The sequence below is a fragment of the Podarcis vaucheri genome (genome assembly GCF_965113315.1).
Source record: "Podarcis vaucheri genome assembly, chromosome: 11".
NCBI lineage: Eukaryota > Metazoa > Chordata > Lepidosauria > Squamata > Lacertidae > Podarcis > Podarcis vaucheri.
The window spans coordinates 37,307,220-37,323,779 of NC_138749.1; the positions used below are offsets into that span (position 1 = coordinate 37,307,220).

The 16,560-nt window shown below is 37.8% G+C and overlaps 1 protein-coding gene across 5 annotated transcripts in view; it reads right to left on the reverse strand.

The window, feature by feature from the left end:
* ARB2A (ARB2 cotranscriptional regulator A) overlaps positions 1-16,560 on the reverse strand; it is a 213,125-nt gene that overhangs the window by 3,261 nt on the left and 193,304 nt on the right. The window lies entirely within an intron of this gene.

Here is a 16,560-nt window from a genome sequence, read left to right on the forward strand (position 1 = left end):
GGTTAGGCTCTCCGTCAGAGCACGGGAGAGGGGTTTTCTGAAGCCCGGCAGCCCGCAAGGCCTGCCCTCTCATCCAGGCTGCCCGTGCCAAGGCTGATTGTGGCAACTCACAACTGCGAGAGGAGCATTCTGCACATGCTAGGGGGGCACTGCCTTCCCCTGCTTCACCAGGCCTGCAGCTTGGCACTGAAAAGAGCTTCTGAACTCTTGACTCAAATTAAGCCCCAGGGAAGGGAAAGGAGTTGTTAACCAGCCTTAAGACAGGAAAAGGGCTCTCATTGAGAAGGGGTAGGATTCCGGTTTGGTACTAAGTATCCTGTCTGCCTCTTTTCTCCACCAACCATTTAGATCATTCCCAACGGGGTTAATTATTTTCATTTTCATTTGTTTTAAAGTTCAAGATACTGCCCTTACAACAAACCTACACAGTTATTCACATTTTATAGAGAGGAAATCAGGTCTGAAAGCTAATAGTTCTGAAATAAACTTAAGAGAAAACATGGGAGACTTAATGGATACATGCCACACTGGTCTAAATCTAATACCCTAATCTACTAGGGGCAGGTGCAGAGACTCTCCTATACCTGCAACAGTTACATAGTAACAGATATTTTGGCAGATGCAGATCCTTGACAAGCTGAACATGCAAAAATCTTGTCTGCAAAGAGTAAAGATGTAGGAGTAATGCCCTTTGGTAGTCTGATCATCCTATTATGTTTATATTCCCAATTTTTGATGGAACAGAACCTTGGGAAGCTGAGCACTTAAGTGGCTTGATTAGCAAGGCGCTCTCAGGCAGCAGTATATGTGACCTTGTTTTAGGAAAGCTGGGGTGCCTTTCAAACAGAAGTAGTACCATAACGTCTTTTCTCCAGTGTTTCTTGTTCCCAAAAGACAGCTGCTTAATTAGGTACACTTTCCTGTATGACCAGGCATTTTACTCTTCTACAAGCAGGAATCAAGTGAACAGACCGAGAAACAACTTTTTGTGCTTAAAACACTCATATCCATTTAGATAAAGCCTCTCTTTTAATAAACCAAATGTATGCTGTTATGGTGATGGTCCCCCACACCTGCAAAAACACAGATTAAATCTATTATGATTAATACATACATACGTACATACATACATACATATATATATGCTGTAGCACCATAAATCTGTATTCTGGAAAAGTGAGATGGATCTGGGATCATTGTTCTTGACATATGCTTTTCCTCTCTCACACTGATTGGCTAAGGAGTCCCAAAACCTTTTACTCCCCTGCATGTTTCTTTCATAAACCAAACAGTAACAGCATCTAATAATCCCCCCCAATACCCAGCAACCAGATGCCCTGAAAGAGTTCAGAGCCCTTCCTATATAACACAATTATGCAGAGATGCTGCTGGGAAGCCTCCAGATCCCAGGCTCCTGTATGATACTTTAACATTGTTAATGATAATTCTCCACTCTGTAATAGTAGGTCATTGCTATGGTTACTCTACAATGGTGCAACACTTTGCTTTCCCCTTCAGCTATTCGCGGAGACCTGGTAACCACATTTGTTGCCTAGCAACAGTTTTGTGAGAGTATCACAATCTGGGAGTTACAACAATAAAGGACATGATGGCCCTGGCCTACCCTGAAGGAGAGCTTTCCTGATGGGTGGTTGGGTGTCTCTGGGATGCGAGTGATAGGAAAAAAAATATTCTGAGTCCCTGCTGGATCATACCAATGGTAGTAATACTAGCATACAGTTGCAAAGCCACTTCCTTACAAAACCAACATTCTTACTACTCCCATAAAGAGATCCCTTTCCAGAGGCAACTATTACACAAAGACCCTTCTACAGTGCATATACATCCCACCTCGGAGGTTTGCTTTTCTAATCTAATTTGCACATATATTCCCCTACACTCTTAACACTTAAGGCAGGTCACTTCAAAGAAGGATATCACTTCCACAGATGCCTTTTATAAAATGCATTAACCATCACATACAAGCACCTTTAAAACAAAGGGCTTTGTATCACAGCAAACATCCTGGGGACATTAAGGGCACAAAGAATTCCTTGTAACACAAAGAAAAAGATAGATAGCACTTTTTCAAAGATATCTCACCTGCCCATAGATAAATCTGGCACACATATGTTGTAAGTTATAGCAAATAGACTAAAATTGCAAAAAGACAATTGGCTCTCTTAAACAGGTAGCCACAATTACATTATTGTCCCCACTTCTAATTGCATTTAAGCAGAACACAAAGGTAGTCAATAATCTCCATTCACAATTTTTAATCTTACATATTAGTACTGTAGGATGCTACTCTGCACAAATATTTTCCACATCTTCCACATCCGTAGTACAACTAAGATTTATCCCTTTATGTTGTCACTGATCTCTCTCTCATAAGCCAGTATACCTTCATTTGTAAATATAGGCCTACATTTACAATAAATTACTTGCAGAGTGATGGGAATGTTTCACTATTTATCACATCTGTTTTCCTTTGTGAACAGCCATCTTCCAAATACACATGACCAAAAAAAGTGAGAGAAGACACGTGCTAATTGTACTCCCATCCTTTTCTCTCTCCTTCAATATGTAACCTACACTTTTCCTTAGAAGAGATCATACTTACACTTGCTAGTGTTGCTGAGACTATGATCAACTTGTTAAGATTTCCCGTAGCAATCCTCTTATGCCACTTCTCTCCAAAACCAATTCAGGCTTTTGAATCTAGAGGGAACTGATGACTCAATGGGCTAAAGCAATTTTAACTCCCTTTCCTCATTGTCTCTTACCTTGTAACAATCTTACTGATGGATGAACAATTTCCCTTGTGGTACAATCGCTACAATGACTTTTTAGTTTCTACAATTATGATGATCTGTTGCTTGACTAGGATTGCTCTAAAATCTTAGTCCTCTCATGCTGTCAAGTATAAATGCTGACCCTTCATAACATTTGAGATGTCACATTTTGCTCACAGATATTCATGGTTAACTATCAGAGGGGGGGGGGAGAGTAGCACATCTTTCCAGGATTTCACAGTAAAACATTATGGCCACCATCCATGGAATGTTCCATTGATCTGTTCTTCTCATTATATAACAATTTTGCCAAATGGAAATGAGCAGGAGGCAAAAACATGTATCCAAGTAGTAGCAGGAAATAATAGGCCTAAGTCATTTCATGGTAAATGAAATATTCTCACAATATTATTTATTCTCACAATAAAGAGAATAAAGTAATGTGTTAAAATATTGATCAAAATCACAGTGAACCAGATAGTAAACTTTGCATAGGAATACAAGTGCGGTCCATTTTCTACACAGACTTTTGTATGGGGCTTAAAAAAATATCCACTGAGGGACAAAGGACGAGGAACGAGAACAACATTTTATCTGCCTCCCATGGCTCTGCTTCTTTATACTACTATAAGTTAGGGAATCAATGTAGGAAAGCAGGATTCTTTTGGCATGTATTATTTCTGGGATCAGGAACCAGGAAATCAAATTACAGTGCATCTCTATATGGCTACCCACTTTTCAGCTAATGTAAAATTAAGAAGACACTGGACTTCAGCAGCACATTTCTAGGGACAATGAAGCTTCGACAACGAAATTGCTTCAAAAGCATCTTTTTGATATAGAAGAACTTGCACTGCTGTCCCTGAGGAGCAAACTCATAAAAACTTCATTTACAAAAAGTCCTCTGTTCTGGCACCTGCTGGAGGCTCACCTCCTCTCTTTCCTTTTTTTGGCTAGTTTTGGCAGTGCCCTCCATTCTTTTTTCTTATGAAAAATTATGGTAACAAAAAATTCAATCCCAACCATGTCTACTCAGGAGTAAGTCTTACTCAGTGAGGCTTACTCCTAGTAAGTAGAGTTAGGATTGCAGCCTAAGGCAATAGCTAATTGAGGTTTCCTAATTCCTATCTAGCCTATATATATATATATATATATATATATAGGCTAGATAGGAATTAGGAAATATATATATATATATATAGGAACTTCATGAAATGCTTGGTTGACAAAATGTAGCTAGATGTCTATGATCAAAGTCATTGATTACCACATGGCTGAACTGAATGAAATCATTGGGAGAGGCAGCTATTAGTATAAGTTCTTTGCCGAAGGACAAAACTGGAGGCTGAAATATGAAATATTTGTACCAAGTGAATAAAAACTATTCAAATTCAGTGCAGCCACACTGACTGAGCAATGCAACAGAATAAAACCACAAAAACAACTTCAAGAAATAAACCTTATGGGATTTATGCAATCTGAGAAGTATGGTGTAATGAGAGGGTGTATTAAAATCAATGAGTGGGAGAAGGTAAGAACAACCTAGAATCTTGCTACCCTTAAGAATTTTCAATTGTACCAGAAGCACTGAACATGAAGAGCTCATGTAGTTTCACAGGGGACTGTTTCAATATATGAGGGTAGAAAATAACTGCTTTGGAAATCATTAGTTTGCAAGGCAGCCATTTTAAAATCTGAGGCAATTTAAAGATGAAGGCAGAAGAAATGCAAAATGGATCCATGCTAGCCAAAGGAAGCAATAATTTTTAAAATACTAAGTGAAAAATAGTAAACACAAAGTGGATCTACTAATGAATGATTTAATTTGTCTAAAAGGGGTAAGATAGTAGACAGTTTTAATATCAGTCTAAAAATACAGAAAAGTAGTACTGATGAACAATGGAGACCTTGTCAATATAACTGTTGGATTAGAAAAAAAATACACAGATGTGGGAATACTTAGAAAATAATAATATACAAATCAGCAGGTCTGGATGACAAGCATCACAGAGTCGTAAGGGAATTAGTTAATGAATTTGCTGAACTACTGGCAATTATTTCTGAAAACTCATGCAGAATCAGGAAGATGCCAGAGCACTGGTGTGGGTGGGAAGCAACTACTGTATTACGAAGAAGAAGAAGAAGAAGAAGAAGAAGAAGAAGAAGAAGAAGAAGAAGAAATAAATGGTATTCTTAAAAGGGAAAAATCCACACATACCTACAAGGTAATGAGAAATTTAGGAATAAATAGAAATAGACATGTCAATAATTATATCACACTGAATTACTAAGTGTCTAGGCAGTAACATGGATGATTTTCTGTTTGTCCAGTACAGTAATGGTTTTCCTGGAGATATGCACAAAGAACTGCAGTATTATTAACCTAGTGGGTTGAGAAGTTTCCATTACCTCCCATTTGTATCCAGGCAGAGCTAGATAACTAGGGGCAGAAGCAACATTTCTAGAATTAGAAGGTCATATGCAGTGACCCCAATCCAGAGAACCTCACGTGCAGCACTAGAATGCATGCAAGGTTCTTCTTGCCTTGGTCTGGCAGAACTGTACAAACTGATGGGGAAAGAAGGCGAATAAATCACATGGGATGCTGACTCTCTTGCATGGTGTGTTCAGCGGGACAGTGCATGCCATCCTGAATACTGAAAGTGTTAGATTTTAGCATCCTTTTGCATGTGAAGGGAATAATTCAGAAAATGGTGTACACAGAGAAGTATTTCTAAGCATTACTTGCCTATGCTTCTTGGGGGAGGTGAATCAGATTATTATTATTATTAAAATGGCTCTGAAGGTGTGTGGGGCCAACTGTAACATCTTACTGTACAAATATTCTCTCAACAACTGCGAATTAATCATATCACCAAGTGCTTATCTTAGATTTACTGTGTGACTGAATAGGATAGTTTTAATACAATACAATCCGCTCCACTCTGTCCCATTCTGTTTTCCCCTTTTCGTGACATCTCTATGATGTTTGGGGGCTACTTCCCAGTTTGATTGTGCATCATTTGGACACTCCTAAACTGGCCATTGTCTGTGGAACAATTTATGAGATTATATCAATGACATAGGCAGACAAGCTAGAGTTCATGTTTAGGCCCAGGATTCCAGAGTAAACTCATGACTATTCTGAAGACAGTTGAAAATATGCAATTAACTTCAGTGGGATTGGGCAAAGTATTAGGCTCATGTTTTAAAAACATCATTAACAACCTGGAATAGTAAATAAATGTGTTAATGTTAAATTAATTAGGAAAATATCTACAAAATGGAAAGCAAAATAAGCATTAATAGGAGTGGGGGGAAATACTGAGATGTTAGACATCTACAGTGCAATTCTTTGCATGTTTATTTAGATTTCAGTGGGGTTTACTCTACAAGAAGTATGTTCCATGATTCTAACCTTAAGCAGGAAAAAAGTATGATTTAGTTTTGTATTTCCAGAAAACTATCACTAGTGAATGTGCAAAATAATAAACAGCTGCACTTCATATTACTACTACTACTACTACTACTACTACTACTACTACTACTACTAAACATTTCTGGGCTTTTTCATGACAGGGGCAGAAATTCAATTTAAATTATTTTGTTGTTGCTGCTGCTCCCAGAAACTCCTCAAACTCCTCTTCTGAGTATTACAGTCTCTTTTGGTATTGGGCACTGAGATTAGAGCTGCTATAATTTACACCTGGAGATTGCCTGAGTAGGTGTTTGCCTACTGTGCAGGACAAAGTGCTCCTTCCGCAGAGTTTACAAGTTTCTGTAGGACAACGAGTCCCTGTTGTGGAGTATACAAGCTATGTAAAACAAAAGCTTGTCCTGCTGTGCAGAAAAAGATTTCAATACAAATCTTCATCTGCAGATAACATACCTAGGTTGATACACTTCATTTTAGTTATTTGCTGCAGTGGTAATGTCAAAACATTTCTCCAAGGACCGGACGATGCTTGAAATTTTCAATTATGTCAGGTTATGCCAATCCAACTAAATTCAGTTCAGTTGGATGCATTGGACTAGGAACAACAACAACAACAACTGTCAGGGACATCTCTGTAGATGTTGTTGGATTATAATTGCTATAAGTCCCTGCCAGTATGACCAGTGTTAATGGATGATGGGAGTTGTAGTCCAACAACATTATTGGCTTCTTGCAGAAAATGTCTAATTTCAGGTGCTGGCACAGAAATCAACTTGTGCATTTACTGGTGACGTGAATCTTCACCATAGCTTTACAAGAAAGGGAATAGGAGATTCTCAGAATATTACCTGCTAGACAATGAATAATGATATGTGCTTTAGTTAATCTGCAAACAGGTATGCTGGATCTTGGGCTTCCTATCTTTGTTATTTTCTGAAACCTAAAAAAAAAAAAAATTCAAGCCCCCTTTAAACACCTGGAAATTCAGTGGTTACACTAAAGGCATGGCTGCCATATGAAGTGCAGTGGCCCTATCATGAATCCAAGTGAACTTATGTTCCACACTATTTCATGGGTTGAGACCTGTAATTTTTACAAAAGCTTATTTCAGATATGTAGCCAGTGATGTTATATGCCTAGTTTTTAAAGCCTAAATTCACCTCCCTTTCTGTACTACTTCCGCTAGCAAAATATGTATAGTGCTGTCATATCACTTCCCAGTCTCCTTTTTATAAGCTAAAGGGGCAAAACCTTTGAAACATCTACTCAGAAAATACATTTTACTTAACCAACCTGATTGCTTTTTGCATGGATTCCATTTCGAATATTTTTTATTTAAATGGGCAACCAACATGAAGCATTTTTCCAGATGTGGTCTTATCAGCACCTAGTACGAGGGTACCAATAATTCTTTTGTTCCTACCAAAGTTTCCTACCCTAATAAATCCAAGAACAGACTTTGCCTTATAAGCTTGTAAAATTTACTTTTTCCTCTTTGCATCAGCATCACATTGGTAGTTCACTTTCACCTTGTGACCACCCAGTATCTTGAAATCTCTTTCTTCCCCAGTTGTTCCTACTTGATGAGCCCACAGTCCCAAATGCATGACCTTACACATATTGAATTTTCTTGTATTTTTATTATTACACCAGTTCATGAGATCATCTATTTCAGTCTGCATAATTTCCTGATCCTTCCTTGTATTGACACTGCCTCCTCGCTCAGTATCAGCTGCAAATTTAATCAAAACACCCCTACTTCTCTTTCTATTACTAATAAAAATACTGAATAAACTTCAGCCTAAGAATGGTCACAGGGATATTCTACTGCTGATTTCTTTCCAATTAGAATTTTTGCTTTTAGTAAACCCTTTTGTATTTTTCTCTTTCTCCATAGTTTTAGGGTCACATTAGACATAATTTAGAAGTATTACTGCAAATAGCCTATGCATACCTTGAATGTTAGGGGATATGTTGTAGGTTTCATAGAATAGCAATTTTAAACGTCCACTGAAGCATTTTGATTCACATAGCAAGCTGGCTGTTGCCTTTATTCCTGTTGTTCAGTGCCACTACATTCCAACAGTTGTTTGAAAATTCAGGGAGCCTGGTAATACTAGGCTTATGATAAGGCTAGAGGATACAGATTAGTCCTCTACATATTAAGTGTTACCATATGGTTAGCAGTTCTGTTAAAGTGTCCACTTACACATTAAATGTTTAATATGTCAAAAATGTGTGTTCACTAACACATGCATGATATGGTCACACATAACAGGGATCTGAGGTTCATTGCAGTAGTGTAAAGCAGACATTTGCCCTCATGCAGCTCTAAAACGATCTTCAGTCTGATAATAACAGGTAGTAAGGCAGACATAACATACAGCTGCATAGAGCACGCCTCAACTAATGACTCAGTCCAGTAAAACTTGTTTTGTGTAAAATAAAAAGATGGACTTATTCTAAAACAAATCCACTCCTTCATAAAGACTCCACACTGACTGCTGAACACATATGCAAAGATACCGTGAGCATGCAGTGGGCCTCTTCACCTAATAGGATACGTATGGTTTAGGTCTGGTCAGTAGCACGCTTGAAAGCAAACATCATGTGGGCTGCTGTCAGACTCATGCAGTGAGTATACCATTGCATGAACCAGAGTCTTCACATGAAGGCTGTCCACACAGCTGCTATGATATGTGATTGTGGTGCATCCAAAAGGGCTGCCATGATTATGCAAATAAAGGAGGCATATAGACAGCCTTCATATCAAGGCACCAGTCCACACAATTGGTGCTTTTTTTTGAGCTCTGCTGAGCTTTAACGGAACAGCACTCTCTGCTTGTGTTGAGGCTGTCAGTGTGAATCAAGAATTTACCTGGCACTCAGGCCCACTGATCTTATTAGGCTTACTTCTGAGTAGACATATTTTACTGTTCATTGCTTAACAAGGGAGAATATCTGTACCTACTGGTGTTGTTTTCTTACCACTTCAGTACTCTGATAGGCAAACTGGCATCTGACACACTTCTCCTTTCTATGTGAATGTTAAAAGCACAGAGTATTGTGAATTGAAAGTATTGTGAATCTGTCAAGCCTCATTGCAGCAGCTGGTTTTAAAGCTGTTCTGTTTTCAAACACAGTATTTATTTTTTGTAAGCATCTTATAGCTTAATAAATCCACATGGATCATTTATTCTTAGAATTGAATTAAACGACAACTGGTGTCCCAAGTTCATGTTAGGTACATTTAAACAAGATAATATCTTATTTGCAAAGTCCACTAATCAAATGAAATTATGCAAAGCACCAGAGAAACAGCCAAAACAACCACCTGAGCATTAACCAACAATTCCTTGATACATGCACACAGCAGGGTTTGGGACAGGGGTGGGGACGGGGACAGGACAAACAGCATGATGTATAAAAGGGACATTAGAAAAGATGATGCCATGGAATCATACATTGTGCTGTAGCGTCAAAGGGGAATTCATTTAAAGATAAATGCAATGATTAATACTAAGGTCATAAGTAATTGACAGATCAAGGACAGACCTGAGACACCATATAAATACATACATTTGAAAGGAAAATGCACCTCTTTTATTCCAAGCAAGGATTGAAATTTAAGAGGAGGATTTTCATTGAAAATAAGGCCATTGTGAATAACAAGGCTACTCAGGGAATATATTGTTTTCTGCAGTTAAAAAGGGCAAGTCTGCAGCCCTACATAATTGAGATGTATGTGGGAGAATGTTATGGGTATGTTCACATCTAGGCTAATTCTAGATCAACATCAAAACCTCAATTTCTGTAGTGCTTTTACACAGTTTTATACCAATCTTTCCACTCCTCTTTTGCCTCCTCTTCTTTTTCCTGGCATGCACACCATACAGGGCAAAATATTGTGTTAATCCCATGTCACTTTGCTTTGTTTTCCCACACGGTTATCAGATTCAACCTGTGCCTTAAAATTCTACAATGAAGCTAAACATGAGATGGATGTAGCTTCTATTTCTTGCCACATTTACGGATGGATGGATGACAGGCCTGGGGGAAGTAGAGACAAGAGTAGCCATGGCCATCTTGTCCCTTGAAGCACTGGATCTTTTAAAAATACCAGGTAACATGGTTTTTTACAGGGGATTCTTCTCTGTTTGGCTTTCCCCCTTTCATTTCCACACAAATAGCAGTATCCCCATTTTGCAACTCCAATAATCCACATAATAGCCATGCATGTTTCTACCACTAACAGCAGCAAGTAAACACCAGCCAAAAATACCAAGCAGAAAATTGTGTGAATGGTAGAGGGAGAGTGAAACAGCTGCCTCAGGAAGCAAATGCTGGGAGCCAGGCAGCAGCAAGACAGAGCTGTATGTGCCATTTGGCTGGCTCTGTGCCCTTCCAGCTAGCCTGCTGCCCTCAGATGCTGTGTCCCATTGCCAGTGTAGATGTAAAACTAGCAGATTAATCTGGTCAGTTTCTGTACACAAAATTGAGGTGGGTGAGGATGGTACCTTCTCCTTCAACTCAGGCAGCAAAATATCTTGGGCTGATCCTGACCCCACAGGTACACCAAAATCACAGATAATGTATAATCCACATTTATTTGAATGATCATTTCCTTTTATGTTGTGCTACTGTGGAAAATTTTGTAACCCTAACAAACAATACTTTCATCTGAATTTCATAAGAGAAATTTAAACTTAAATTATTTTCTTTTTGACTATGTCTCAGCAGTCCAAGCAAATATATTATCCTTAAGTTTTTATTGCACAGCAAATATTGATCTAGGTTTTCCACATAACGTGCATTAAATAGTCAAAACTATGAGGCTACAGGAATTTTCCATACTTCACTGCAAAATACCAGGAAGGCATATATTTCAGTTTTAAGACCAAAACAACTTGAGTAGAAAGTAAGTTGTGGAACATGGATCATTTTGGCAAAAGCAGTTTAAAACAAAAACCAAAAGGGGAGTAAGTTAGTGGTCTAGGGATAAGAAGGCAGGCCCTCTAATGGATCAGTAACTATTTGAAGAACCCAAGATAGTAGGAATAATGGTCAGTTGTCACAATGAAAGGATGTAACAGTGAGGTTCCCAAGATCCTGCACTGGACTGGTGCTTTTAAATTTGTTCATACATTAACTGCAGTTACAGGTGAGCAGTGAGGGGGCCAAGTCTGTTGTGACATCAAATTGTTCAGAGTGGTAAAACCAAAAACTGGATGAATGAGCATTAAAATGGCAAATGTGTTTCAATTTAAAGGGATGTTAAATACTAAAATACAATTTAGCATTATGTTCACGAGCCTTGAACTCATGTGTTCCCTTCTCCCCTCTGGAGTGGCTGCGAGGAGATCTGAAGTTTTCACTTCCATTTTTAATTAGCAGCTGCTTAGCAAACTTCAAACTCTGCTTAATATTAACTATGTTTTATTGAATTCAAGCTGGGGCTGCAAAGGAAGATATGAAGAATTGGGAGTGCACTCCCACTTCTTCCTTTGATGTTGAATCACCTGACATCAGATGATTGGCAGATAGGCAGTCCCACACATCTGGCTCTAAACCACAAGCCAAATACAGTTCCCCATCCCTGCACTAAACAATAGTTTAGCATTATGTCCAGAAGCAGCCAATATGTACAAAATCTATACACCCCAATTACACAGTACTGCTTTTTTAGCTGGAGTGGAAGGGAGGATAACTTCATTGTTGCACCAAACAAATTTATACTGATGCAGTGAATATTGACCCTCTGCTTATTAGAGTGATCTTTGGTGGTCTCTGCTAATGAACATTGCTGGAAAAGGCAGACAATGGTTATCTAGTCTACGATTTTATGGATAGTGATCATTGCTACGGGTCAAGTACACCAATAGTGCAATCATAAAGTTAATAACCTCTGCCTTAAGAGCTTTACATGAGAGTGTCTCAGAAGAACATTGCTTCTTTTAACACACAGCCTTTTGAGATACATTATTTATAATTTATAGCCAATCTGAAGCAGAAAGATTTTCCCATGCAAGTTATAGTAATCAATACAACTCTGTGCCTATTATAATCCAATGAGTCAAAGAAAGAGAAAAAGCTAGATAAAAGCTGCAGCTCTGCAAATGAATCAGTGGTTTACATTAGATGTGCAAAAAATGTACTGTAAAAGCATATTGGAGAAATTGCTTTCAATACTGCAATTCCACAGCTGAATGTCAGACTGGAAATGAACTATATATATATTCAAGCTATAAGTGTGTTATTTTATTTCACATGTATCACAGTCCACCCTTATTTTTTCTAACTTAAAAAAATGGTTCACAGTAGCCTAATGCTTGTAGTTCAAAGTGAACTCAAAAAGTCTTTCAGATATGAGTTTTGTCAAACAGGGCTAACATGGAAATTAGCACATGCGGCTGAAAGCATTCATTGTATTAATTAGTAATCAATCCATTCATTAATCACAGTTTTAAAATGAGAATTATTTAACTGAAGCTGTACTTGGTGAAAGGATGTTTTGTTCTGATGGTATTGTTGTACACAATCTGTTTGCAACTCTTGAATCAAACAATGTGTTTAAATTGTGTTCTAAATGAAACATTCTTTATCAGTCAAAAGAAACTAATATTTTAATTGCATACTAGCAGCTGTGGGTTTCATTAAGAGCTTTGATGAAAAGTCTACAAGGTGAATGAAACTAGATGTACTTAATGAAGTTACCAATTTTCCTGCATTTTGAGTCTTCAGAGTATACAAAAACAAAAATAATCCGGAGACTCCTGATAAAGTCCTTAGGGTGGAGTCCATAATACAGTGGCATCACAACAGTCCAATTAACATTAAAGGAATGGTCCTAGAATGACAGCCACCTAAGTGGGGAGTCTCTTTCTACTTTCAGCAGAAGCAAAAATTCCACGCATGAGATTTGGGAAGAAAGACAGATATTATAGAATAACATTAATTATTTCAAAACAATGTGCTGTGATCTCCATCATACAGAAAAACACTGAGTTATGCTACTTGAGCTGTGTTGTTTGAGTATGCCACACTGCAAGACAACTGGGCAACATTTGTCTCCTTTTTGTATCTGCTTGTGATAGTTGTTACTAGAATCTAAAGACTAATCCTATTCCTTTCAGGTGAAGTGGCATAACAAGGGGCATATAACATATGTGCACGTTGATTCTCAAAAGTAAGTCTCCTTGTTGTACAGAGATGTTTAAACGTTTTTACAACTAACATATCAAAACCATATAATTACAGTCCCAGGTTTTGTTTACAATAAAAATCAAGATGTTGTAATGGAAAAGTTATCAGCTAAGAATTGGTGAACAGCAATTCTGTGTCATCATCTATAAAATATGTAAGCTACAATGCCAAAACACCAATGAACAAACACCAAGGAAAAGTAGTTCTAAAAACAAGTAGCATCAGGGAGAAATAGTTCTGTTTAGCATATAGTACTACCTCTACTGCCTCTATGCCTAATAATTGTTGGCCCATGGGGTTTTGTTGTTGCTCTGTTTAACAAGTCCTAGACATTTTGTATAAATAAGTTTTTGTGTCATGTTTTAGAGACAGGCTTGGTCTGAGGAACATGCTGCCATGGAAACAGAATAATGTCTGGAGGGGCCAAATGTGAAACATAGTTTAAATTTCAGTCAGTATCAATCACGGATATTATAAAGGAAATATGGCAACTTTGTTAGTAGGGCCCTTTCCTTTGGCAGGTGCTGAGTCCCAGCAGATAAATGGTAGAATAATTCACTGTAGACTGGGACAGCCAGTGTTTTCTACAGGAGGCAGAGTCCAAGTATTAACTTTGATCTGAGGCCCTTGCTCAAAAAAAAAAAACCCAGTTCCTGATGTTCACCTATCTTGTTCAATATTCTGTATAACAGAATTGAAGAATCCTTTTTAGCCCAGTGGCCACATTCCCTTATATGAAACTTTCCAGCGGCTGCAAACCTACTTATTTTTAAATACAGAGTTTGTGAAAAGCTTTTAATTTTTTTAAAAATCAACCATATAAGATGACTAGATCACACCTTTATAGAGGGTTATGGACACACAACAAATTGGATGCTGCCTGTATAATACTGTTTTTAAAAATGGGGTGGTGGAGTGAAATGCCATGCTAATTTAAAGGATAAACCTTCTGCAGAAAGATGCAAACCATCTAGAAAGTGTGGTTATGTACTGGAAGAAAAAGTAGCAGGTTGAACTGAAGCCAATAGTAGTAGTCTAAACCAGCAGCATTAGCAAATGTGAACACAAGAGCTTGAAGTTTAGTGTTTGTAAAGGACTGTATGAGTTAATGCAAAAACTGACATTTCTACAGCATAGAGCCAATAAAGATGGATCAATAATGTAAACATGCAATAATATAAGATAATTTTAAACATTATAACGATAATGTGCTAAATTAGGAGCATTTGGTTTTCTAATTAACATTTTCAAATGTCTGAAACAACCCTACGCCTAATAGCAGGATCAAAGAGTTCCCATTTATCTTTGGAAAGCATTCTACATTAGGGTTTTTTTTTGCTGCTGTTACCAAAATGACTAAGATGCTTTGCACTGATAACTCTTAGTGATATGATAGTGACTATTTTTGGTAGTCCACTGAGTGTTTGATAACTGAACATTAAAAATAGGATATGCCATATGTTCTGGTTTAGTTGTTACTCAGCCTACATTTAATAAAAATACTCTGAAAATTATACTTTTTCTTAATGTGGATCATTATTTGCCATATATCAACATGTTTCAAAATAGGCACCAACTACCTCTGTAAATCTACATCCTCCCAGTAAACCTTGATGCATGTTTCTAAATAATATGCATTGAAAATGGTAATTTTGATCACCATGATGGTAAAATTGTAGCTTTGCAGTCTGTATTTCAGATAGACTAGATCTTTAGTGAAACTGGTATCACTGCAATGGTTGAAACTACCTGGAACTTGGTGCATTACACATTTTATTCCCAGAGACAGTCTAGGGTTTGGGGTGCCTTGGGCAATCTGGAGAGCTCCCTTTTCTGTTGGTGGGTCATGGCAGCTTACATGGCTGGAGCAATGAAAGCAGCAGCATTACAATTTCTCTTAATGCCCCAGAACACTACTACTTCAGGGGCATTGTGGGAAATTCAAATTGCAAAGGAAAGGGGATCTAAGGCAGATGTTAATAGTGGGGCTTAAAGGCATGCTTGGGCCCTGGCAGCTGTCCAAGGGTGTCAGGTGCCAACACTGATCCTGGGTAGATGTGTGACTATTCAAACTATTCAAGAATCATCCCTCTGTAAAAGCAAGAGAAAACTCATATAGGTTCAGGAGTCTTAAGAATCTTAAATATAAAGGGACTCTTAATTCTAAAAAAAAAAATATTCAAGGAAATGTTTAAATAGAAGATACTGAAATCACCTCAAAGTTCAGTGTGTTTCAGATGCAACAATTAACTTAGTTTGCAGTAGTGACTGTACAATTTACACTGGCTAGAATATATATTTGATTTCTCTGCTAAATTATAACCTGTATTAACAGTATTAACAAATATCAGAAATAGCATAAGAGGATCAAATAGGTATTTTTAAAAAATGTTATTTATGAAAGTTTTATTCTATGGCTTATGCTGTTTGTAAATTGTAAGAATGCTCTTCAGTGGCAGCAATTACAGATAAAACTGGAAAAATTAGAATATCATGGAAAAGTTCATTTATTTCAGTAATTCAATTTAAAAGGTGAAACTAATATATGAGATAGACTCATGACATGCAAAGCGAGATATGTCAAGCCTTTATTTGTTATAATTGTGATGATTATGGCATACAGGTGATGAAAATCCCAAATTAACAATCTCAGAAAATTAGAATATTGTGAAAAGGTGCAGTAGTTATTCAATCCATAACACCTGCAATGAGTTCCTGAGCCTTTAAATGGTCTCTCAGTCTGGTTCAGTAGGAAGCACAATCATGGGGAAGGCTGCTGACCTGACAGTTGTGCAGAAAGCCGTCACTGAGACCCTCCATAAGGAGGGAAAGCCTCAAAAGGTAATTGCAGAAGAAGTTGGATGTTCCCAAAGTGCTGTATTGAAGCATATTAATGGAAAGTTATGCAGAAGGGAAAAGTGTGGAAGAAAAAGGTGCACAAGCAGCAGGGAGGACCGCTGCCTGGAGAGGATTATCAGGAAAAGACCATTAAAACGTGTTGGAGACTTCCACAAGGAGTGGACTGAGGCTGGAGTTAGTGCACCAAGAGCCACCACACACAGACGGATCCTGGAGATGGGTTTCAAATGTCATATTCCTCTTGTCAAGCCGCTCCTGAACAAGAAA